Source organism: Vanellus vanellus, assembly GCF_965231255.1.
Source record: "Vanellus vanellus genome assembly, chromosome: 25".
NCBI classification, from domain to species: domain Eukaryota; kingdom Metazoa; phylum Chordata; class Aves; order Charadriiformes; family Charadriidae; genus Vanellus; species Vanellus vanellus.
In genome coordinates, this window is record NC_138930.1 from 5,657,091 (window position 1) to 5,665,377 (window position 8,287).

Genomic DNA, 8,287 nt, shown 5'->3' on the forward strand with positions numbered 1-8,287 from the left:
CCGGAGGCGGGGGTTGTCCGTGGCGGGGCGTGCGTCCGTGTGTCTGAGCTATGCATTCCTGTGGACAGGTACCAGGTGGATGGCGAGGAGAGGGTGCGCTCGTGTTGCACATTTTTGTAGGAAATGCACTTTTAAGAGGGAATCGTCAAAAAAAAAAAAAAAAAAAAATCAAAAGAAAAAAGAAGAAAAGAAAAAAAAATCACAAAAAAGGAGGAGGAGGAGGAGGAAGAAGAGGAGGAGGAGGAGGAGACGGAGCCCCCGGCACTGGCTTGCCGGGACGGCTGATTTGGGGGTTTTTTGGGGTTTTTTTTTTTTGCTTTTTTTTTTTTTAAAAAAAAAAAAAAACACAAAACAAAACACAAAAGGATGGAGAAAAGGAGCCCGAGCGAGGTCGAGGGCAGCGCCAGCCCCACGGAGCCCCCGGCCCCGCGTCAAGTGCCTGAACTGCGGTGGGGAGGGGTCCCGGGACCCCCGGAGGAGCCCCCGGTCCCGGGACGGCGCTGGAGGAAGCACCCACCCGATTGTCCCCATCCCGCGCGATGGCGGCGTGGCCGAGAAGGGGACGCGGGGACGTGGCAGTGCCTTAGAGCAGAGTGACCCACGCGGCGACCGAGGCGAGGAGGAGGAGGAGGAGGAGGAGGACGATGACGACGAAGGCACCCGGCACCTCCAGCGAGATGGTGGTGGCCGTGGGGGAGACTGGTCCCAGGCGTGTCCCCAAAGGGACCCCACACCCCACGGGACACCCCACGGGGGATGATGGAGAGAAGCCACCGCGGGATGTCACCGAGGCCACCGCCGCCACCTGCCTGACCCCATCCCCTGGCACCCAGAGCTGCCCCGTGGACCACCGGCATCGCGGACCCCATCCCACCGGCCCCCCGCTTCCCCCCTCCCGACCCGCCCCCTCCATGTCCCCCCGGGGACGGCACAGCGAGGCCGGATCCTGCCCGCCCGCAGCGCGGCACCGGGGAAAGGGCTGACGCAGGAAATCCCGGGAGACGAGAAAATAATTAAAAAAAGGACAAGAAAAGGAGAAAACCCACGGGGAAAAAAAAAAAAAAAAAAAAAAGAAAAAAAGGAAAAAAAAAAAAAGCCAAACAACAAAAAAGCGCTTGGCGGAGAGGGAAACCTGTTGTTTTTGGTTTTTGTTTTTTTTTTTTTTTTTAAAAAAGATCTGAGAAAAGAAACACGTGGAAAAAAAAAAAAGACACACGCAAAAAAAAAAAAAAAGACAAAAAAAAAAAAACCAAACAAAAAAAAAAAAAGACAAATAAACTGCATGGTGCTTTAACAGGATCTGGTGACCTGGCTCAACCCAGCCGCCCGTGGCTGATGCTGTGCATGGCAGACTGTATTAACCGGCTCTACCTTCCCCCTTCAGCAAAAGAGAAAAGAAGAGAAAAAAAAAAAAAAAAAAAAAAAAAAGGAGGAAAAAAAACCCCCCACACACACAAAAAAAAAAAAAATTCCGTATAAAAAAAAAAAAAAAAAACAAAAGACGGAAAAAAAAAAAACAAAAAAAACACCGGGGGGAAAAAAAAAAACAAACAAACAAAACAAAACCACCGGGAGAAAAAAAAAAAAAAAAAAAAATCCATGTTTTCCTAATTTGCACGAAATTTTATACCACATGATGTGCCTTGCCTTCGAAGACTAAGTATTACCGGACCCGATATCAGTGCGAGGGAGTCGCTGCATGCCCGGGGCTCCCGGGGGGCCGGGGGGGGGCCGGGGGCGGCCGCCCTCCCCTCGCCTCCTGCATGGCTTCTTCTCGGCCGGAAAAAAAAAATCCCTTTTCTCTCGATTATTAATTATTATTTTTTAACCGATTATCTCTTCCCCCCCCCCCCCTTCCCCCCTCCCACCCCCCCCCTCTCCCCCCCAAACTCGGAAACGTCTTCCAGTTGGTTATACCGATGCATCCTCTGCGCCAACACACCGGAATATGCAATAGCCGCTCAGCTGCGCCGGCGAAGTTTTGGGGGGGGGGGGGGCGGTTACGGGAGGGGGGGGGGGGGGGACCCAGCCACCCTTTTGCTTTGCCTCTCGTTTTGGTTTTTTTTTTTTTGGGGGGGGGTTTTGGTTGTTTTGGGTTTGTGTTTTTTTTTTTTTTTCCTTCCCTTTTGGGGGTTTTTATTTTGGTTTTCTGCTTGCAGCAACCAAAGGCAGCGAGGCGGGAGGTGGCAGTGACACCCCCCACCCCCCACCCCGGGTCAGACACACACCCCCCCCCAGAACCCCCCCCCGTAATTCTCGGGGGTACCCAGGCATCCCAGTGCGGCAGGATGGACTGGGATGCGGTGGGGGTCACCGCGGGGAGGACCAGGGATGGAGACCCCCCCCCCCATGGCAGAGCCATTAAGGGGGGGGGGAGGGGGCCACAGCATCCCATCACCCTCCCTTTGGGGGGGGGGGGGGATGTCCCCCCCCGCCTTTTTAAGTGGTTTTCAGTGGGGCGCAGGGCCGGGAGGGCTGAGCCCAGCCGCTCTCGTGACAGGAATGGAACCGTGTGAATGTAGCTGTGCCCCCCCCCCAAAGCAGGGCTGGTGTCGGAGGGGGGGGGGGTTGCAGCCCCCCCCTCCCCTTTCCTCCTCCTCCCCCCCTCCCACTCTCCCATCCCCATTGGCTTCATCTCCGGGGGTCCGGTGGGCGCAGCGGGGAATAGGCCGCGTCACTTCGCCGGTTCCCTGCTGTGCCGACAGCCGAGCGGGGGGCCTGACACCCCCCACCCCCCAAAAATCCAGAATTTGCCTTAAAACCCAAGCGTCCCGCCGGCCGGAGAGAAAAACTCCCCCCCCCCTTAGTCCCCCCCTCTCCCACTGAGGCTGAGGACTGACGCCGGTCGTGACACCGATGGGCGGGTGGCACCGTGCGTCGCTGCTGCTTTTGGAATGAAGAACTGTCGTCGTCAACATTTTAATTCTTTTTTTTTTTCTTCTTCTTCTTCTTCTTTTTGAATTTTATTTTATTTCGGTGTCCAAAAGTATTAGCGGGGGATGGGGGGGGGTACGGGGGGGGGGGTTGTTTCGCTTGTTGGGGGTCCCACGGGGGCGAGGGAACATCCTTGGGAGAGTCTTTTCTTTATGCAAAGGTGCAGTATTGATTTCTGCAAGGACAATGCAAAGCGGGAAAGCGGGAGGTCAGCGTCCAGTCGGGGGAAAAGAAATTAAAAAGAATAGAATTAAAAAAAAAAAAAATTAAAAAAAAAAAAAAAGAGAGAGAGAGAGAGAGAGAGAGAAAATTGAAAGGGGGGGGGGGAGAGGGGTAAAAAAAAAAAAAACCCAAACGGTTTTAAGGCTAGAAAAGGATCAGCTCAAAGCAAAAAAAAAAAAAAAAAATATATATATATATATATATCTCAAAAAAAAAGCATTTCTCAGCGGTGACCAGAGTGACAGTCAGTGGAGGGAGGGAAGGAGGGAGGGGGGGCACACGGGGTGACCCCCCCCCCCCCGTCGAGCCCCCCCCACTCCTCCGGCGAGTGTGGGGCCTGGGGGGAGGTGAGGGGCGCTGGCGCCCCTCCGGCCTGGCCCCCCCCCCGCCCCGAGGAAGCCCCCGGGTGGGGGGGGGGGGACACGACACCCCCCCCCTCTTTTGCTGCCTTCCCCCCCCCCCCCCCCCCCCGGGGCCGGCCGCAGCCCCCCCAAAACCCGCCCTCGGCAAGAAAAGCACCTTAAACCATGTTAAATAAAAAGGCAAAAAATAATCAACTCGACCCCCCCCAACCCAGAGGGCGATGGGGGGTGGGGGGGGGTCGGAGGGGGGTCGGGCCGGGGGCTTTCCCTTAAGGGTCTGGGGGACCCCCCCCCGCCGCCCCCGGGGGTCTTTGCACTGCTCCCCCCCCCCCCCCGACACCCCCCCCTCCGCCCCCCCCCCGGGTTCTGCCCAAAGGGAATATGCAAACCCCCCCCCCGGGGGGGTGGGGTGGTGGGGGGGAACGACCACTAATTTTTATTATTTTTATTTTTTTAATCGTTCTCCCTTTTTTTTTTTTTTTTTTTTTTTTAAATTTTTAACAACCCCCACCCCCACCCCCCCCGCAGCCTCTGGGCTCGGTGGCCACAATCGGGGTGGGCTCAAAGCGGGGTGCGCCCCCCCCCCCCCCCATCACGGGGGATGCTCCGAGGGGGTGTCGTCCCCCCCTTCCCCCCCCCTTCCCCCCCCCCAGGCAGGATGGGGGGGCAAGTGGGGGGGGGGGGGTGTCCGCTCGACAATCACCGCTCCCGGGCTCCCGCGGGGGGGGAGGGGGGGAGGGGGGGGCGGGGGGGGGGTGTTCATGCACTACAGTCTCTCCAAGAGGGTTTTTAGTCGGGCTCGTCGGCTTAAAAGAAAGAAAAAAAAAAAAAAAAAAAATAACAGAGAAAAAAAAAAACAATTCAGTAAAAATAGTCCTCGTGAGCTATAAATAATAAAAATTAAAAAAAAAAAAATAAAATAAAAAATAAATAACCTGTACATATATATATATATATATCTCTCTCTCTCTCCGCATATATATATATGGGGCCGCAGGGGCCGGAGGTGGGCGCGGGTCTCTGTCGGCCGACAAACACAGTTAAGGTACTTTTAAAAGCGCAAAGGAATATATATATATATATATATATATATAAAACCCCCTATATATATATATATGTCTTGTTCGTTGTTGTTTTGTTTCTTTTTTTTTCTTGTTGTTGTTGGGGTTTGGTTTTTTTGGGGTTTTTTTTTGGGGGGGGGTTGTTTTTTTTTTTTAGGGGGTATTTTTTTTCGACTCCGAGTTTGGAATTGCTGCTTTCTGGTTCCTCCCCCCCACACACACCCCCCTCCTCCTCTCCTCGGGGGGGGGGGCCCTCTGCCGCCGGCCTGGGTGGGCAGCACCCTTGGGTGCCCCCCCCCCCAATGCAGCAGCACCCCTGGGTGCCCCCCCCCCCCCCCATGATGGCGATGGGGAGCGGAGTTGGTGACCTTTGGAGACCTTTTATTTTTTCTTGGGTTTTATATTGGGAAATGGGGGGGTGGGGGGGGGTGGTGTTGAGGGTTGGGGGGGTTCCCACCCCCCACCCCCCCCATTGGGCAAAGAGCGGCAAAAGGAGAGTAAACCGCCCCAAAAAAGGCGTCGAGGCGGCAGCCGGCAGGACCACGACTCACACCCATACCAAAAATCCCGCCGCAGTGCCTCCGCGCCGCCGGCTGCCCTCGCCCGCCTTTTCGGGGGTGTCATGTGTGGTGTGTTCCTCACCCCCCCCCCCTCCCCAATTCCTACCACCCCCGGGGGGGGTGGGGGTGTGGGGGGGGTGTACCCCCTCCCTGGCAGTTATATTTTTATTAGTTAGCCGGATTCTCGCTTCTCGCTTGCCGCAGCCGTTACACGTCCGCCGAGCGCACCAGGGCCGCGAGCCGGGGGTCGGGACCCCCAAAATCTCTGGTTGTGCCCCCCAACCCCGGCCCCTGCATGTTTCCCCCCCCCCCGACCCCCCCCGCTCGCCTCCCTGGTGCTTCACGATATTTGATTATACCATTGTACGCAGCCATTACCGATAGCCGCCGCTCCTGCCTACATACCAGTTACTGACCGTGACTATGGATTTTTTGGGTTTTTTTTTTTGTTTTGTTTTCTTTTTGTTGTTGTTGTTTTTATTTTGGTTTGGGGTTGGGTTTTTTTTTTTTTTTTGGGGGGGGGTCTTTTTTTTTTTTTTGGTTGTTTTTTTTTTTTTTCTCCCCCCCTCCCCTCCCCTATGCAAAAAATGAGAAAAAGAGACAAAAAAGAAGAAAAAAAAAAAAAAAACAACAAAAAACTGACACACACACACACAAAAAAAAAAAGATTAAAAAAAGAAAAGAAAAAAAAAAAGACAAAAAAAAAAAATGTATAAAAATTAAACAAGCTATGCTTCAACTCCAGCCCGCCTCCGCCCTTCCTTCGCTGCCCACGGGGGAAACTGAGGCACGGCGCCCACCCTGGGGAGGAACTGGGTGCCCCAGCCTGGGTTGGGGGGGGGGCACTGGGGTGTACTGGGATATACTGGGGCAGAGCCGTGCCCTGGAGGGGGGACCCCCACCCGTGGGTGCTGCTGGCCCAGATGAGGTGGGTGGCTGAGGGTGCGCCCGCTCGGGGACAGTGGGGTGGCAGAGAGGGGACACGTGGGGACAGGGACACGGGTGGGTGCGGCTGTGGGGTCACATGGGGACGCGGCGCTGCCGCTACCTCCTCTGCGTCAGGACCTTCTCCATGTGACATCACGGCCTCCTGCACATTACATCATTGCCTCATGCACACGACATCATTGCCTCTCCTGCATGACGTCATCGCCCTCACCCGTATGACATCATCGGCCGAAGCTGTGCGTCACCTCGCGGTCCCCATTGGCCCTGTCCTGAAGAGCTGCTCAGGACAGACGGGGGTGCTGAGGCCGGATGCGCCCCCCTGGCGGTCCCCAACCCCCCGTGACACCCGCCGGTCCCCGAACCCCCGGGACGCGGGGCAGGATGCCCGGGTCGGGGCGTGCCGGGGGACACCGGCTCTCGGCCGTGCCGAGGTCGCTGAGGCCTGGCAGCTCGTCACACGCCAGGAACCCGCCATTGTCCCCTGCCCCGGTGGCACCCAGTGCTGCCCCCGCACCCAGCACCCTCCGGGGCAACGGGGCAACGCCGCGGGCCCCATCCCGGGGGTGCGGAGCCCCATCCCGGGGGTGCGGAGCCCCGCGGGGGCCACAGGACAGCCCCGTCCCCGTCCCGGTGACACCAGACACTTGACGCCGGGGCAGACTGGGGACCTTTACTGGGGTATGGTCGGGGGCGCCCCCCCCGCCTCCCCACGGGCGGGACCCCCCGGGTCAGGGGGGAACGGGGGGGGACGACCCTGTTCCTGTCGCCGGCCACCGCCCTCCGCGAGCCATTCCGGCGGGTGACCGATCCACCCCGGGGCTTGGCGGCAGCCGGGGGCACCGCGGCACCTCCCGCTCCGCAAAACCCGGCGCGGATCCGCGGCCGGCGGACGGGGCTGAGGGCACGGTGCTCGACGGGGCGTCCCCAGGGCCGGGCAGCGGGTGGGCGAGGGACGGCCACAGCCTCAGAGGGACGTGGCCTTGGTCCGCTCCTCGTCGTCGCTGTCATTCTCGGCCGCCGGGTTGGCGCAGCCGCCGTGCTCCAGCCTGCCGGGAGGGAGGCGTCAGCCAGGCATGGCCGCCATGGCGGGGCACCCCGGCCCACTCCCCTCGGGTGTCACCATCGCCTTCGGCCGTGCCAAGGGCACACCGGGCCACGCACGGCACCGCCGGACCACATACGGCACCGCCGAGCCGTGCATGGCACCGCCAGCGTGTGACCGTCCCCAGGGGGAAACTGAGGCACGGGGGGTGCCCGGTGCCAGCCCCGCAGCGGCCGGGTCGTGGTACCTGTCAGTCCCCGGGGTCTCCTGGAGGCCGCCCCGCTTCCTGCGAGGGGAGAGAGAGGGTGAGCGGTGCCCAGGGACAGTCCCGTCCCCAACCCCGCAGCACCCTGTTCCCGGCCCCGCGCATGGCCGGGGTTCCCCGCCGAGGTGGGTGCAGGATGTGTCCCCGCCGCAGCGTCCCACCTGTGCATCCTGATCTTCCAGAGCCGGTTGGCGAGCAGGAGCACGAAGACGATGAAGAGGAAGACGACGACGGCCGTGAGGCCAACGAGCCAGGGCTGCAGCTCCTTGGCACCGGTGGCTGCGCGGCAGAGGGACAGGGATGGGGACAGCTTCAGGGGAACCCCGTCCTGCAGGGGACGGGAGCCCCCATCCCATGGCACAGGGTCCCAATAGTGCCGAGCCCAGCAGCAGGGGATGTTGGGGACACCGGGGGACATGGGCAGGTGCTCATTGCCACCCCCTCCCCGCTGTCCCTTGGGTGCCGAGGAAGCCACCCCGGTCACAGCCAACGCGTCCCCAGGAGAGCGCACAGGTGCCCGCACGGTGGGGGGGCACTGGGGACAGCGGGCAGGTACCCCAAATCTTTCTGCTCTGCCCCCAAAATGGTCACTTCAGGGGCACTGGGACAGACTGGTCCTGCTGGGAAGGTCTCCCAGGAGCTGACCTAATGTCCCGGGGTGGGCACAGCCACCCCCGAGGGCACCCCAGGGCGCGGGGGGAGGGGGGGCCGCGGGGGCACCTACCGGCCTGTCCCTGGGTGGTGGCGACGAGGACGAGCAGGACCAGGAGCGAGAGGGGCTGCGAAGCCCTCGGCATTTTCGGGTGGAGGCTGGCAGGGGGCTGGGGCACGGCCAGATCCTGCACCCCCCCGGTGGGCTCCTCTCCTGTGCCGCTGCTGGGGCCGAGTGCCGG